This window comes from Panthera leo, chromosome A2, assembly GCF_018350215.1.
Source record: "Panthera leo isolate Ple1 chromosome A2, P.leo_Ple1_pat1.1, whole genome shotgun sequence".
Lineage (NCBI taxonomy): Eukaryota > Metazoa > Chordata > Mammalia > Carnivora > Felidae > Panthera > Panthera leo.
This window is the reverse complement of record NC_056680.1, coordinates 8,866,237-8,883,993: the sequence shown is the minus strand read 5'-3', so window position 1 is coordinate 8,883,993 and position 17,757 is coordinate 8,866,237. Positions and strand designations below refer to the sequence as shown.

The 17,757-nt window shown below is 47.1% G+C and overlaps 1 non-coding gene across 1 annotated transcript; it reads right to left on the bottom strand.

The window, feature by feature from the left end:
* Window positions 1-17,684: 17,684 nt before the first annotated feature.
* Window positions 17,685-17,757, bottom strand: TRNAE-CUC. The gene has a single exon. It is a non-coding gene; the product is annotated as a tRNA-Glu (tRNA).

Here is a 17,757-nt window from a genome sequence, read left to right as displayed (position 1 = left end):
TTTCCCTTTGTAGGCTCAAGGTGGGGGGCCTTGCCATAATTTTTTTTTTTTAAATGTTTATTTATTTTTGAGACAGAGAGAGACAGAGCATGAACGGGGGAGGGTCAGAGAGAGAGGGAGACACAGAATCCGAAACAGGCTCCAGGCTCTAAGCTGTCAGCACAGAGCCCGACGCGGGGCTCGAACTCACGGACCGCGAGATCGTGACCTGAGCCGAAGTCGGCCGCTTAACCGACTGAGCCACCCAGGTGCCCCCATAATTTTTTTTTTAATGTTTATTTTTGAGAAAGACAGACAGACAGGCAGAGTGAGCAGAGGAAGGGCAGAGAGAGAGGGAGACACAGAATCTGAGGGAGGCTCCAGGCTCCGGGCTGTCAGCACAGAGCCCGACGAGGGGCTCGAACCCACAAACCGCGAGATCGTGACCTGAGCCGAAGTCGGACGCTTAACCGACTGAGCCACCCAGGTGCCCCAAGGGGGGAGCCTTACCTTAGAAACACTGACCTCAGGCTTCTGCTTCCTACCAACTTGCTCTGAACCACCAGTAACATTTTAAAAGTGATAAGCCTACTGTGAAAAAAAATCGCTCATATCCAGCGTTTATGTATGTGTAAGGGAGGGAAGAAAATTGTAAGGCATTTTTTTAGTTCAACAACACACACACACACACACACACACACATATCTACTCCTTTCAAAAACCATAAATATGTCAGTTAATTATTATTTCCATGGCAAGAAACTTTGGAAACAATAATTATTGAACACCTTTCGAGGTGGTACAAGTCTAAGTCCTGATATTGCATTTGAAATCACCCAAAAGGACAACTCTCTGAGCGTTACTACACCTGCTCATGGGAAGAAAAAAAGGAAACAAAAATTTTAATAGACGAAACAAGGAAATGTTTCCCCCCCCCCCCAAAATTTACCCCTTTCTTGCCTCTTTGTAGAATTTTATACTTTCAAGATCTATGCATTAAATACATCTTATTAGAAAACGCAGGCTTAAAGAAGTTGAATACAGTCACAAACTCAGGTGAGGCAATCCTGACAGGACACAGCACCCAGGGAAGTTTCCAAAGAGGAACCGCCACCCAAAGGACTTCCCACAGGATGTCTGTGCTCAGGAAAGATACTGCGAGGAGAGGCAAAGGAATTTCATGCTATGTATTCCAGGTGGTTACTCTCGGCTTTCCTCTTACGTAAAATATTCACAGGCAAAAAAAAAAAAAAAAAAAAAAATCTTTAAAAAGAGCCATTCGCGGCTCTGTGGATAAACGATAAAATACTGCGTAATTTGAAATGCATCACGGAAAACAAACAGTTAATAATGATGCTGTGAACTGGAGAGGGAAGATGGCGTTTCGGAATGCAGGGAAGGATCTGGAAATCGAGGCATTTATTTCCAGTCTTACGAAGAGCTAGCCTGGGGGCACAGGGTCGTGGCTTTGAGACCCCACTCCCCGGACATCTGGAAAAGTGAGGGGAAAACGGGTACCCCCCCTTCCTCCCGGGAGAGACGGACTGGGGACCCCACAGACCACAGCTCCTCCCGCGCACGGACCCCGGAGACCGAGGCGTGACCGTCCCCCGATGACCCTCCGGTGGTCATCGCCCAGTCTACGGGAGGCGCGGCCGCGCACAGCGACGGGACAGGACGCCCGGGTCCCCGGCTGCCGCCCGGCCCCGCGCTGCGTGCCGCGCCGGCAGCGGACTCGGGTCCGCACGCTCCGGGCGGGGGTCACGGCCGCGAGCCCAGGTCCCGCCGCCCCCGGTTCCCGACTCCCGGCCCCGCACACTCACCATCGCTCGGTTTCCGGGGTGCCGGGTCGCCCACCATCCGGCTGCCGCGGCCAGCGCAGGTCGCGGCGACCCAGGACGCGGCGGAACCTCCCGAAGCCCTCAAGGACGGCGCCAGCGGGTGCGAGGCTCGGCCGCACAGCAGCCACCGCACACGGCCCTCGCCGTCCACGGCGTCCACGGCGCGTCGCCCGCACGTACGGCTCCGGCGGCTCCCCTGATTGGACGGCTCGCACGGCCCCGCCCCCTCCCGCCTGAGCGACAGCGGGCCGGAGGTCACGCCTTTGAGCCGACCTTGCTTGGGCGGGGGGCTGCCGCCTGTTGTCTCCAAGGCCATGGCTGGGAAGCGCGAGGCCGCCGGGCCGCTCGCGGAACCGTGACCCTTCCTCACAAGCGCACACGCAAGTGACCTCGCCATTCGTAAGCATGAGTCCGGTTCCATGTTGGTCTTTGATCATTTTCCAGCAGGGAGTCGTCTGCCCACCGCGCCCCCAACCCCCACGCCTTTGGTCTTCAAAGACTCTCGAAGCCTTGGGGCCACTGAGCTTGGAGGGAGGTTTGAGCCCCACAGTCCCAGACCAGGCCCGAAGCCTCAGGTGCTCGCATGTGAGAAAACCTTCCAGTGTAATTCCGTGGATACTTCTCTGTCCAAAGACGGAAGAAGGAAAACCGAAAGAACACTGCTTGATGGCAAAGAATAGATGGTGAAGGTCTAAAGGATGAACAAAGCGTCGGGACGGGGTCACCTAGGGGGCAGGACAGTGGTGAGCCCGGGAGGGAACCAACATGAGACTCTCACTGCGGCCCACAGTTAGGAATCTTCGTGATACTTCCAAAGATGTATTACTAGCAAATCCTACCACAAAACATTTTGTACACTCTTTTCTCAGTATGTTGGATGATCAAAGACTTTAAGACGTTATTAAGGTCGAAAAAGAACAATTTGTAAGTTTGTTTCTTCTGTAACGGGGCAGTGTGAGTTTTCATTCGCAGGTGTGGCAGAAAAAAATTGGTAACAAGCCAACTGTCTATTTAGAAAGAATGAGTTACATAAACTCATCATACGTACTTTAAAAATCAAAGGGGGAGGCACCTGGCTGGAGCCAGCTCTTCATTTGGGCTCAGGTCATTATCTCACCACTTCTGGGTTCGAGCCCCACACTGCCAGTGAGGAGCCTGCTTGGGATTCTCTCTCTCTCTCTACCCCTCCCCTGCTTGCGCACGTGTGAGCTGCTCGCTCACTCTCTCTCTCTCTCATAAATAAGTAGATAAACTTTAAAAAAAACCTGCTTTGAGGGGCGCCTGGGTGGCTCAGCTGATTGAGCGTCTGCCTTCGGCTCAGGTCAGGATCTCACCGTTTGTGAGTTCGAGCTCTCTGTTGGGCTCTGTGCTGACAGCTCAGAGCCTGGAGCCTGCTTCCAATTCTGTGACTCCCTCTCTCGATGCCCCTCCCCTGCTCATGCTCTGTCTCTGCCTCTCTCTCAAATAAATAAACATTAAAAAAAATTTTTAATGAAAAAACACCTGCTTAAAACAAAACAAAGGTATGATATGAAAAGATCAACGAGTATGCATTAATAGAACAAATATACCAACTATATATATATATATATATATATACACACACAAATATACCAACTATATATATATATATATATATACACACACACACACACACACACACACACACACACACACACACACACACCAGGTCACCTCTTGTATAACCTGTAGAGACAGGAGGATCCCCACCACCCTCCCATCCCCCTCACCAAGGTTTGCTTGAGTAGCAGAGACTAAAACGCACCTACCAGAAACGTGTGAAAAGGTTTATCAACTTTCATAATGGAAGTTTCTGGGGAGGGCAAAGCAGGCCTTCTCAAGCAGGCGAGAAATGCCTTGAGAAAGCAAGGGAAGGAGACTGGCCTGGTTTTTATTCAGGTTGGTTGGAGGGTGGCTAGGGTGAGAGTTTGTGCTCATGGGCAGGGACTTATGTGATTGACTCTCTTGCCAGGGCCAAAGCTGAGCACCCAGGCTTTCTTATCACCTTATACAGATGTGGAGCCCAAAGGGTAGAGGGAGGGATATAAAATGTTAAGAGTCATCTGTCAGATAATGGGAAATATCTCTGCCCCAGGTGACTGGCACTTGTAAATTCCTAGGGATAAGAGCACTAAAAGCCAGTCTTGGCCTAATATGTGGCCTTTAATTCTGTCCCTGACACAGGGCTCTTGAAACTATGTAAATTTCTTTAAAAAAATTTTTTTTGGATGTTTATGTTTTGAGAGAGAGAGACAGACAGACAGACAGACAGGGACAGGGTGTGAGCAGGGGAGGGGCAGAGAAGGAGACACAGAATCTGAAGCAGACTCCAGGCTCTGAGCTGTCAGCACAGAGCCTGATGCGGGGCTCGAACTCATGGAACACGAGATCATGACCTGAGCCGAAGTCGGATGCCCAACCGACTGAGCCACCCGGGTGCCCCGAAACTATGTAAATTTCTAAGTGATACCAGCACTGGGAGAAACTTTTGTTCTAATGAGGCGACTCTGGGTGGGCTCCTGGGTGGGGGCTGGTCGCCAGGAAGTCCAAGCCACGATTAGGAGCTTGGAATTTTTAGCCCAGCCCCCATCCCCCAGAGAGGGGGGAGAAGCTGGAAATGGAGTTAATAATTGATCATGCCTACATTAGTAAGGCTCCATAAAATCCCAGTAATATGGGGTTTGGAGACTTTGGGGGTGGGGGACCCAACCATGTACTGGGAGGGTGACATACCCCAACTCCGTAGGGGCCAAGTACTCTCCCTACCTATCTCTTCACCTGGCCTTTCATTTGCATCTCTTATCATATCCTTTAATAAACTGGTTAAGTGTAAGTAAGTTTTCCCTGACTTCTGGAAGGTGCCCTAACAAATTAATTGAACCCAAGCAGGAGATTGTGAGAACCTCTGATTTGTAGCAGGACAGAAGTTGTGAGTAACCTTGTTGGGACTTACTACATGTGACCGGCATCAGAACTGGGATGGGAGAGGTCCTGTGGGACTGAGCACTTAACCTGTGGGATCTACACTACCTACAGATGGATAGTGTCAAGACTGAGTTAAATTACAGGACTCCCAGCTGGTATCACACTTGTGGGGGGGGGGGGGGGGGGGGGGGGGGGAACCCTCACACACGTTTGGTGACCAGAACTGTTGGAAGTAAAGTGTTCTCAGGAAATATAAAGGAGACACATAGGGGAAAAGAAGTGGGTTTTCTCTACTCCAGAATAATACTGGATTTTCCCAATGTATATCAGCAGTCAAATATTTAAAAGTGGAGTCAGAGACTTCTGGTTTCTTCTCTGGCACGTAAGAAGTTTAGAAGGTGACATTTCTATATTTGCCAGGTAAAAGCAAGTAAGCTTAAAAAAAAAAAAATCAATGATCTATCAAAGAACTGAGGTCACAATACAAACTGCCTTCTCCAAAAATAATAGCCATTTTGATACATTCCTACAACGGTCTGTTCTTAACAAGACCTGTCCTCCAAAGACTGTTTTTTCAAGAATCACATGGGGGGCAGGGAGGGAAATAACTAACTCCATTTCTCCCCAGCCTTTCTGCCTGACCTAAGGTGAGGGTGTAGGGAACCGAGATAGACTTGTGAGGTTCACAGGTCATTTTTCACCGCTCACAGCCAACGCGTGGTGCGTTTTCCAAAACTATTTCCCCAACTCTCCCAACACCAGCTGGGTGGCCTACAGTTCAATGCAGTTCGAACGCTAACCAGAGTCCGTATCAGACTCTACGGTTTAAGGGCACAGCCCACAAAAGGGCCGCCGCATCAGCCGCCAGCTGCAAAGGGGAGGCCCCGACCCGGGAGGTTCTCTAGGTGCACTCCCATGCTTGTTAATTCAGCAGAAACACTACCGGAACTCACAAAAGCTCTTTATTTTTTATTCCTGATTTATTATAAAAGCTACAAGTCAGGAACAGCCCAATGGAAGGGGTGTGCAGGACGAAGTAGGTGGGGGAAGGGAGGGAACTCCCGTGCCTGCTCCGGATACAACACCCTCCCAGCACACTGATGTCTTCACCAGCTTAGCATCTCTCTGAATCCTGAGGTTTAAGGGTTTGGGTGAAGTTTCCGTGCGTAGATAGGCACGACTGATGAAATCATTGGTGGTTGGGGAATCACTCAAACTGTAGCTCCTCCCCACTCCCTGCAGGTTGGGGGCTGGGCTGAACGTTCTAAGATCCGAGCTGAGATCAAGATCTTCACTAACTGAGCCACCCCAGGTGCCCCAGACATTTTTCTTATTATACCAAAGGTCACAGCCCAGAGACATGTGATCATTAAAATAGTGACATCAATTGGGGCGCCTGGGTGGCGCAGTCGGTTAAGCGTCCGACTTCAGCCAGGTCACGATCTCGCGGTCCGTGAGTTCGAGCCCCGCGTCAGGCTCTGGGCTGATGGCTCGGAGCCTGGAGCCTGCTTCCGATTCTGTGTCTCCCTCTCTCTCTGCCCCTCCCCCGTTCATGCTCTGTCTCTCTCTGTCTCAAAAATAAATAAACGTTTAAAAAAAAAATTAAAAAAAAAAAATAAAATAAATAAAAATAAAATAGTGACATCAAGACTATAGAACACTTCTCTCCACCCAAGACATTCCATCAGAAAACTCCCGTTTAACAACCGTGGAATAAACAAAGAACTGTACGTTTCAGAACTTAAAGAAGTCTCTATAGTACCCCCAAAGATCACATGGGTGACAAAAGGGCACCTGAGAGCATTTTAGCCTTTGGCAGCTACACCAGAGAGTAAACACAACCTAAACCCTACTCAGATAAACACAAACCCTTACACCAAAGGCCTATTTACCTCAGTTCCTTTTTCACGGTACATCGTGCCTGGCATTCAACAACAACAGCAACAACATTATCAAAATACACAGTTTGAGGAGGTTATACAAGTAAAAGAACTCGACTCAGATGTAGCAGATATGTTACAATTATTAGACCAGAGACATAAAGCAACCATGATTAATATGCTAAGCACTTTTGGGGTGACTGGGTGGTTCGATCGGTTCAGCGTCCGACTCTTGGTTTTGGCTCAGGTCATGATTTCATGGTTCGCGAGTTCGAGCCCTGCATCGGGCCCTGTGCTGACAGGGTAGAGCCTACTTGGGATTCTCTCTCCCCCCCCCCCCCCCTCTCTGCCCCTCCCCTGCTAGCTCTGTCTCTCAAAAAATAAATGAAGGGGCGCCTGGGTGGCTCCGTTGGTTAAGCATCTGGCTTTGGCTCAAGTCATGATCTCACAGCTCATGAGTTTGAGCCCTGCATCAGGTTCTGTGCTGACAGTTCAGAGCCTGGAGCCTGCTTCGGATGCGGTGTCTCCCTCTCTCTCTGCCTCTCCCCCACTCATGCTCCGTCTCTCTCTCTCTCAAAAATAAACATTAAAAATTTAAATTAAAAAATTAATTAATTAATTAGAAAAATCAGGGGTGCCTGGGTGGCTCAGTAGGTTAAGTGTCTGACTTCGGCCCAGATCATGAACTCATGGTTCATGAGTTCGAGCCCTGCATCAGGCTCTGTGCTGACAGCTCAGAGCCTGGAGCCTGCTTCAGATCCTGTGACTCCTTCTCTCCCTGCCTCTCCCCAGCTCACGCTCTGTCTCTTAAAAATGAATAAATGTTAAAAATTTTCTAAAAAAATTAACAAAAAATATGCTAAGTGTTTTAATAAGAAACAGTGGAGGGGCACCTGGGTGGCTCCGTCGGTTAAGCGGCGGACTTCGGCTCAGGTCATGATCTCACGGTGCGTGAGTTCGAGCCCCGCGTCGGGCTCTGTGCCGACAGCTCAGAGCCTGGAGCCTGCTTCACATTCTGTGTCTCCCTCGCTCTCTCTGCCCCTTCCCTGCTCATGTTGTGTCTCTCTCTGTCTCAAAAATAAATAAACATTAAAAAAATAAATAAATAAAAATAAAAATAAAAAAAGAAACAGTGGATAACATGCAAGAACAGATAAGTAGATAATATTTTTTGTTTTTATTCTTAAAAAATTTTAAAGAAATTTTTTTAACGTTTATTATTGAGAGACAGAGCATGAGCAGGGGAGGGGCAGAGAGAGAGGTAGACACAGAATTCGAAGCAGGCTGCAGGCTCCAAGCTGTCAGCACAGAGCCTGATGGGCGCCCAAACTCACAAACCACAAGATCATGACCTGAGCCGAAGTCGGACACTCAACTGAATGAACCACCCAGGCACCCCGTAGATACTCTACTCAGAGATGAAAACTAAGAAAAAACCAAAAGAAATATGCATGAAATGAAAAACAACAACAACAACAACAACCAAAACAATAGAAGAAAAATGAAGAATTCCTTTGGGGGCCTTTTAAATATTTTTTTTTAATTTTTTTTAACATTTATTTATTTTTGAGACAGAGAGAGACAGAGCATGAACAGGGGAGGGGCAGAGAGAGAGGGAGACACAGAATCCGAAACAGGCTCCAGGCTCCCAGCTGTCAGCACAGAGCCCGACGCGGGGCTCGAACTCACGGACCGTGAGATCATGACCTGAGCCGAAGTCGGACGCTTAACCGACCGAGCCACCCAGGCGCCCCAGGGGGCCTTTTGAATACAGTGGAAGTATGTGAGGAAGGATTCAGTGGGCTTGAAGAAATGTCAATAGAATTTCCAAAACTGAAATGCAAAGAGAATAAATGAAAAACACAAATCTAAGAAATGTGGGACAATTATACAAGGTGTAACATAAACATAATTGGAATACATGAAGGAGAAGAAAACCAGAAAAGAACAGGAGCCAGAAGTCAAACGATAGTACCCAATTAATGTTAGACACCAAACTACAGATCCAGGAAGCCCAGGGATCACCAAAGAGGATAAAAACCTAGAAATGCACACCTAGAAATGTCATATTCAAAGTTGAGGGGAAAAGGCAAAGAGAAAAACTTGAAAGAAACTAGGGGGAGAAAACCTTAATTATATAGAAAGAAAGAAAAGAATTAAATCTGACTTCTTTTCAGAAACCATGTTGGGGCGCCTGGGTGGCTCTGTCGGTTGAGCGTCTGACTTCGGCTCAGGTCCTGGTCTCACGGTCCGTGGGTTCGAGCCCCACATCGGGCTCTGCGCTGACCGCTCAGAGCCTGCAGTCTGCTTTGGATTTTGTGTCTCCCTTTCTCTCTGCCCCTCCCCTGCTTGCACTCTTTCTCAAAAATAAATAAACATTAAAAAAATTAAGAAAAAAGAAACTCATCGGGAAGAAGGTAATAATAAAGAAAGGGAGAATGTTAGAGAAGGAATCAGTAAAGGTAAAATACAAGGACGTGCTTTTGCTATTTGTATTTAATCTGACAAATAACACTTTGTTCAAAGCCATAATAGCAATGTTTTCAGTGCATAGACCTAATAAACAAAAATGAATGACAGCAATGTCACAAGGGAGAGGGAGGGAAGAATTGGAAATACTCTGTTATGAGGTACTTCCTCATCCAGAGAGTGGTATAGTGTTGCTTCAGACAGGGCTTGGGTTAGCTGTAAATACATATCAAAACTCGAGCCTAACAACTAAAGAAGGTATAATGATATGCTGGGAGAGCGGAAGAAATGAAATGTGGTAAAATGTTCAATAAAAGGCAGAGAAGGAAGAAGAAAGTAGAAAACAAAGAAAGAACAAAGGCAGCAAACGGGAAACAATAAAATATATAGGTTTTTTTAATGCTTATTTATTTTTGAGAGACAAAGAGAGCACAGGTGAGGGAGGGGCAGAGACAGAAGGAGACACAGAATCTGAAGCAGGCTCCAGGCTCCGAGCTGTCCGCGCAGAGCCCGACGCGGGGCTTGAACTCATGAACCGCGAGATCATAACCTGAGCCAAAGTCGGATGCTCCATCAACTGAGTCATCCCAGTGCCCCTAGATTTTAATCAAACAATCTTCTTAAACATTAGCGGTCTAAATACAAGGGAAAGACAAAAACTGTCTCAGTGGATAACAAAATAACAATTACGTGTTGTCTACAAGGGTCACGCTTTACATACAAAGATTCACGTAGATTAAAAGTAAGAGATGGGAAAAGATATACCATGGCATGCCAACACTGAACACAAGAAAGCTGGTATAGGTATATTACCTTTGGAGCATCACATGATGATAAAGGGGTCAAGTCTCCAAGAAGACACAGCACTCCTTCAAGGGTATGTGTGTAACAGTGGGGCAAAACACATGAGGCAAAAACTGAAAGAACTCTAAGAAGAAATAATTGAACCCGTTACTACACCAGCCCCCATCAGTAATTAGCAGGTCCAACAGGCAGAGATAATGAAGGACACTGTTATCACCATCAGACAAGTGGCTTTCATTGACACCTATGCAACACCTCATCCAAACACAGCACAATGAATATTCTTCTGAGGTTCATGTGGACCTCATTCTGGGCCACAACCAGACCACATTCTGGGCCATAAAACACACCCTAACAAACTCGGAGAGAAAAGGAAGAAAGGAAGAAAGGAAGGAAGGAAGGAAGGAAGGAAGGAAGGAAGGAAGGAAGGAAGGAAGAAAGAGAAAAGAAAGAAAAAAGAAAAGAAAGAGCGAGCAAATTATGCTTGTAAACCAAAATTATATTAACTTGGAAATCAATAATAGAACAATGGTTGGGAAATCTCCACACACCCAAATATCATATGGGTCAATAAGAGCACCGATTTTGCTCTTATCCCCATATGTCATATCCCCACCAGGCACCGATTTTGAAAGCCACCCAATGATGAGAGTACCTCTGTGGAAATTTCCAGTGGTCCAGTTCACGCACCCCAAAGGAGCAAAAACTCTGAGAATAGACCCCATGAGGAGGTAAGAAGAGTGGTTTTATTTTACCTGTGCCACCTTCTCCCCAAAGGCAGCACAGCTCCTTCCCAAGAGAGACGGTGTTGGCCCATAATTCCCCCCATGGGGAAAGTGAAACGTTGTAAGAGAGCACTTTGATTCCCCCGGTGGTGTGGGATGCTGTTCAGAAGGCTCGCCACTTTCCTGTCTCACCAAAAATACTGAGGATATCAACACAGCTGAGTGGCTGGAAGGCTGGGAGCAGGGAAGGACTTGGAAAGACCTAAGGCAACCAGAGCTTGGAACTCAACAGATGGCTGCGGATCCTACTAAGTGCTTGCATATTCGATCTGGATGCTTGCATTTCAGCCACTTCGGAGGCAATGCCCGTGGACACTCCCAAATGGCCCATGGGCACGCTCAATACTCCATACGCCTCACTCCCACCCATACGATCCGCTCCCTTGTAGCCCAGACAGTGAGTACAAGCCTCTTAATGTCTTGTAAGCACATGCATTCAGAGGGCTCAACTCAGTGGGATTAGAAAAAGGTGCACAGGAGCACCTGGCTGGCTCAGTTGGTAGAGCATGCAGTTCTTGATCTCAGGATTGCGAGTTCGAGCCCCACATTGGGTACAGAGATCGTTTAAATTAAAAAAAAAAAAAACTTTGAAAAAAAGAGAAAAGAATGCACAAACTTGAGCATTTCAGGGTACCACCCCAGGGGAAACAAAAAGGAAGCTCTCAGCACCTGGCCTGGCTTTGAGGGATCAAAAGAAGGTGTATAATCTTCAGAATTACCCCTAATGAGGGGGCTGGAGGTATGAAGCAGGTACATCAGTAGAAAAGATCTGAGAGAGCCTCAGAATCCCTAGCTGGGCTGACTGGTGACGGTGTTTCTCTCCCAAAGTGAGTTAGTAAAGACTGGAGAAAGTGGCTACTTCCTCACATGCAGAGACACCAACGTGAGACTTCAAGGAATTCAAGGAACACACACACACACACACACACACACACACACACACACACACCAAGGAAAAATGATGCCAACAAAGGAACACAACAATTTTCTAGTAACCTATCCAATAGAAATAGAGATCTGCAAGTTGCCTGATATAATTGTTCCAAGAAAGCTCAGACAGCTTCACAAGAGCCCAGATAGACCATGCGGGGTCTCTCTCGATCAGATGGGGACCCCCAAGCGTGGGGTGACAATTGGGTGGAAGCCAGTGGTGCGGACAGTTGAAAGGATTCACCCGAGGCAGAATGAAGAAGTTTATTGAATACACTGCAAGGGAGCAGCAGGCAGGACAGCAAAGGAGGCTGTGAACAGGGGGCTGTTGTTAGAGAGGGAAGGTAAGGGGGTATAGTGACATATGGAATTTTCCCTTCTTTGGTAACTGTGCCTAGAGCTAAGTAGCCCATTGGTCAGTTAGGGCCTATGGATATTTTGAGACAGGTGGCCTGACGGGCCCGTCTGTATTCAGCCAGGGGGGTTGGGGTCACTTTGGGCTCTTCTGCCTTGATCATTGTTCCATTGCACGAGCCTGTTGTCCAAAAGCGGCCTCTACAGACAACTCCATGAAATCAAGAAAACAATACATGAACAAAGCAAGAAGTATGGCAGACAGGAGAAATCATAAAGAACCCAAATAGAAATTCCAGCACTGAAGGAAAAGTGAAATGAAAAAAAAAGAAATGCAAACAGAGAGGCTCAAGAGCTGACTCGATGAATACGATGAAAGAATCTGTGAACTTGAAGACCAGTCATTAGAAATCATACAGATGAAGGAGAAGAAAAGAAAAATGAACAAAAAGGAGTGAAGAAAGGTTAGGAGACTTAGGGGACACCTGTAAAATAAACAATGCGCACATAACGGAAATTCCAGAAGAAGAGAGAATGGCAGAACGCTTAAAGAAATAATGGCTGGAGAGGCACCTGGGTGGCTCAGTCAGTTGAGCGTCCGACTTCGGCTCAGGTCGTGATCTGGCGGTTGGAGAGTTTGAGCCCCACGTCGGGCTCTGTGTTGACAGCTCAGAGCCTGGAGCCTGCTTCAGAGTCTGTGTCTCCTTCTCTCCCTGTCCCTCCCTTACAAATGCTCTGTCTCTCTCTCTCTCTCAAAAAAAAAGTTAAAAATTCATACTAACTCTTCTCAAACTCTTGCAACAAATTAGAAAGGAGGAAATACTTCCAAAATCATTTTATGAGGCCAGCATTATATTTAAGTTTTTTTTAAATATATTTTTTAAAATTTATTTTTGACAAAGAGCAAGACAGAGTGTGAGCAGGAGAGGGGCAGAGAGAGAGAGACAGAAACACAGAATCTGAAGCAGGCTCCAGGGTCTGAGCTGTCAGCACAGAGCCCAATGTGGGGCTCAAACTCGTGAACTGCGAGATCATGACCTGAGCTGAAGTCGGATGCTTAACCGACTGAGCCACCCAGGTGCCCGTTATTAAAGTTTTTTTTTAAATTTTTTTAATGTTTATTTATTTTGGAGAGAAAGGGTAGACAGAGCATGAGTGGCGGAGAGGCAGAGAGAGAGGGAGACATAGAATCCTAAGCAGGCTCCAGGCTCCCAGCTGTCAGCACAGAGCCTGATGCGGGGCTCGAACTCACGAACTGTGAGATCATAACCTGAGCCTAAGTCGGACACTTAACCGACAGAGCCACCCAGGCTCCCCTATTAAAGTTTTTAAAAGTGTATTTATTTTGGGGCGCCTGGGTGGCGCAGTCGGTTAAGCGTCCGACTTCAGCCAGGTCACGATCTCGCGGTCCGTGAGTTCGAGCCCCGCGTCAGGCTCTGGGCTGATGGCTTGGAGCCTGGAGCCTGTTTCCGATTCTGTGTCTCCCTCTCTCTCTGCCCCTCCCCCGTTCATGCTCTCTCTCTGTCCCAAAAATAAATAAAAAACGTTGAAAAAAAAAATAAATAAATAAATAAAAGTGTATTTATTTTGAGAAAGACAGCGATAGTGTGAGAGGGGGAGGGGCAGAGACAGAGGGAAAGAGAGAATCACAAGCAGGCTCTGCACCATCAATGCTTAGCCGACTGAGCCACCCAGGTGTCTGAGGCCAGCATTACATAGATAACAAAGTCAGACGAGGACACTCCAAGGAAAGAAAATTAAGGGGCGCCTGGGTGGCTCAGCTAGTTGGGTGACTGACTTCGGCTCAGGTCATGATCTTGCAGTTTGTGAGTTTGAGCCCCGCGTCAGGCTCTGTGCTGACAGCTCAGAGCCTGGAGCCTGCTTCAGATTCTGTGTCTCCCCCTCTCTCTGTCCCTCCCCTGCTCACACTCTGTGTCTTTCTATCTCTCAAAAATAAAATGTTAAAAAAATTTTTTTTCAAAGAAAATGACAAGCCAATATCCCTGGGAAACATAGGTGCAAAATTCCTCTATAAGGGGCTTCTGGACGGCTCAGTCGGTTAAGCATCTGACTCTGACTTAGGTCATGATCTCATGGTTTGTGAGTTCAAGCCCCATGTAGGGCTCTGTGCTGATGGCTCAGAGCCTGGAGCCTGCTTTGGATTCTCTGTCTCCCTCTCTCTCTGCCCCTCCCCTGCTTGTGCTCTGTCTCTCTCTCTCTCTCAAAAATAAATAAACATTAAAAAATTTTTAAAAATCCTTTACAAAATACTAGTACATTAAATTCAACAGCACACTAAAAGGCTTACACAACTTGATCAAGTGGATTTATCCCTGGTATGCAAGGATGGTTCAACAGATGCAAATCAATACATGTGCTGTACCCAATTAACAAGATGAAAGATAAAAGTCATGTGATCATCTCAGAAGGTGCAGGAGAGGCATTTGACAACATCCAACATCCTTTAATGATGCAATGAAACAAATTAGGTAGAGAAAGAATGTACCTCGGGGCACCTAGGTGGCTCAGTGGGATCTCAGGGTCGTGAGATCAGGTCCTGCATGGGCCTGCTTGGGATTCTCTCTCTCCCTCTCTGTCTCTCTGCCCCTACCCCACTTGGACATGATCTCTATCTCAAAATAAATAAAGAAACTTAAAAAAAAAAAAAAAGAATGTACCTCAATAGCGTAAAAGCCATAGATGACAAATGCACAGCTAACATCATACTGAAGGTAGAAACGTCGCCTCTTCCAGAACTATGTACCTGGCAAGAAACTGAGGAAAGGGTTAAGGTGAGATATATCTATTTGCCCCCTATTTTATACTCAGGAACTCCCCTACATTATCAGGGGTAACTTGCTTAAATTTTCTGGGATAGAATTTGAGCCTTAGTATCATTTGCATGAAGGTTTCGGACTTAATGCATTGAAGCAGTTGGCAAAATTAATTCGGAATCTGTGTTGTAGAGGCTCCCAAACCTGTGTCTTTTAAAAGGTTTATATAGTGCCCTGCAATCTTTTTGGTTGTGTAAATTCTTCCTTTAGCATATTTTGGATTTCCAATTTGGTAAAATTGTGGACCTTTTAGTATTTTTCTCTTTTGTTCCTTCCCACCTGTCCTTCCCGATTTTGCTTTTTGGGGATTTTTTGGTCACTGGATGAACTTTAGGGAAAGGAGGGTGCTCTCTACCCTGATATTTATTTTTTAGTTTTTATTTAATTAAAAAATTTTTTAAATGTTTTGTATTTTTGAGTGCGAGTGGGGGAAGGGCAGAGAAAGAGACTACCCTGATGTTTGTATATTTTTTCCTCCAGAGAGCCTCAAATCAGTGCCATCAGGAAACTCCCCTGTGACGACTTGTTGCTGTATAGGTTTTAAAGATCCCGGACCTAAGTCAGTTTCAACTGATACCTTTGCTGTGCCGCAGTGAGGCCGGGGGTATTGTCCTCTAGAACCTTGTGGGTCACAGTCATTGCCGCAATACGGACAGGGAGGCAGCAGCAGAGGCGTTTAAGATCCTGGTGAGTCCTCTGGCATGTGGGGTCAGGACTTACCCCACATTCTACTGACTCTCTTTCTCCTCTCTTCTCCTCTTTTTCTTTTTAAAGTTTATTGAGAGAGTGCAAGAACGAACAGAGAGACAGACAGACAGAAAGAGAATCCAAAGCAGGCTCCACGTTCAGAGATCGACTCGGGGCTCAACCCCACAACTGTGAAATCATGACCTGAGCTGAAATCAAGAGTCGGACCACTGAACCGACTGAGCCACCCAGGCACCCACCTCTTCCTCTTTTTAAATGGGAGCTGTTTCAGGAGTGACCCCTTGATATGGCCTCCTCTTGCATAGTCCTCTCTCCCACCCCCACCCCCGGGGATATCTCAGGGCCAACTCTGCCTCTATCGCAGCTTCCTTCTGATGCACAGATAAATCTCTGCAAACACATTAACCCAGGACCACTGCAAGGAGGGCCCCAATTTTGCTCTGAAAGGCCTAGGAATCCTAGAACTCTGGTCGGTTGAATCGAGAACTTCAGGTTGGTAGGCTTGCCCCAAGACAGGGCAGCACAGCACACAACATGAGCTCCCCAGGACCTAGCAGCCTACAGGACATGCCACTGTCACGGAGCAGAGCAGGTGAGCAAGTCAGAGTAAGAGAACACAGACCCACGGGCAGTGGTTTTGTCTGGACATGCTGCTCATGGCCACCTGTTCTGGTCACATGCAGATATGCGGTTCCTGTATTAAGACTGAGGCCCGCCCCCATACACCAGGAGGGTAGGAAAAGGCTTAGGTCTCACATGACTCACATAATTGAGATCCAGGGGAGGGGAGGGCAGGGTCAGTCTCTCAAGCAGCTCTGAACTGACTTCAGAAAGCAAGGAAAGGAGCCTGGAATGGGGTTTCATTGTGGCTGGGGGGTTAGTGAAAAAACATTCAGCGGCACTCGTCAAAGATGGGAGAGCAGATGGGTTTAAGACGGTTTCATTCAGAACCATCGTGACGGGTGTAGAGACACCTGTGATGGGATTTTCACAGGGGATGAGAAACGAGATGGGGTTCAACTCTGGACACAGCATGGGCAGGTGGGAGTTCATGGCCAGAGAACAGGGTGGAGGTCAGTGGATGGAAAAGGACTCAGAAAAATCAGGGGTAAGAGGGTTCTGGCTAAAACGACCTAACAGGATTCTTCCTGAAGACAGGCCAGGGTGATCACTTTCAACTGGGGGATAAGGGGGGGGGGGGGGAGGGGGACGAACTTGATCAGCTATCAAGGGTGGTCAGACATGGAGAGGGTGGGGAGGATTCTGGTTCAGCTGACCTAGCAGGGTTCTTGCTAAAACTGAATTTTACAGGGAGCTACCCAGATAGACCTACGAGAAGGTTTAGGAGCCTGACACAAGTTTGGTCAAGCAAAGAATATTTGTCGGGGGTGGGGCCAGGGCAAGAGTTTTGCACACAGGGACTTGTGTGCTTGGAATCTGAGGCCAGTGCCATATAAGGGAGCCTCTGGACTTTTTTTTTTTTTTATGTGTATTTATTTTTGAGAGTGAGAGAGAAAGAGAGACAGAGCATGAGCAGGGGAGGGACAAAGACAGAGGGAGACCAGAATCCGAAACAGGCTCCAGGCTCCGAGCTGTCAGCGCAGAGCCCGACGCGGGGCTCGAACCCACGAGCCGTGAGGTCATGACCTGAGCTGAAGTCCGACGCCCAACTGACCGCGCCACCGAGGCACCCTGAGCCTCTGGACTTTCTTGTCACTTTGTCCAAGTGGTGGAGATAAGGGAAAGGGTGGGGGGGTGGTGAGGAGTAAGCGGTCAGCAAACATGAAAAGATGTGGAGTCTGGCTGATTATAAGGACACACATGGGTAAGAAGAATATTTCTACTTATTTCTATATAAAAATGGCTTATTTCTATATAAAAAACTAACACCAACAGGAAGTTCATGAAACGATCGACAGTGTGTATTTGGAGATGGCTGGAGTCACAGCACTGGAGGGGAGCAGGATGTTTGGACAGTGAGTTTTCTTATGTTAAACTTTCTATCTCACGGATATACTTAAAATAGAAGTTGGTAGACACTGTGTTTTACTAGTTAGCAGTCTTTATTCAATTTTAACTTTTGTACATAGGAAACCATTCTAAGATTTAATTCCCTTTTTTTTTTTTAAAGGTTTTATTTTTAAGTAATCTCTATACCCAACATAGGGCTCGAACCCACAACCTTGAGATCGAGAGTCCCACGCTCCACCAGCTGAGCCAGCCAGGT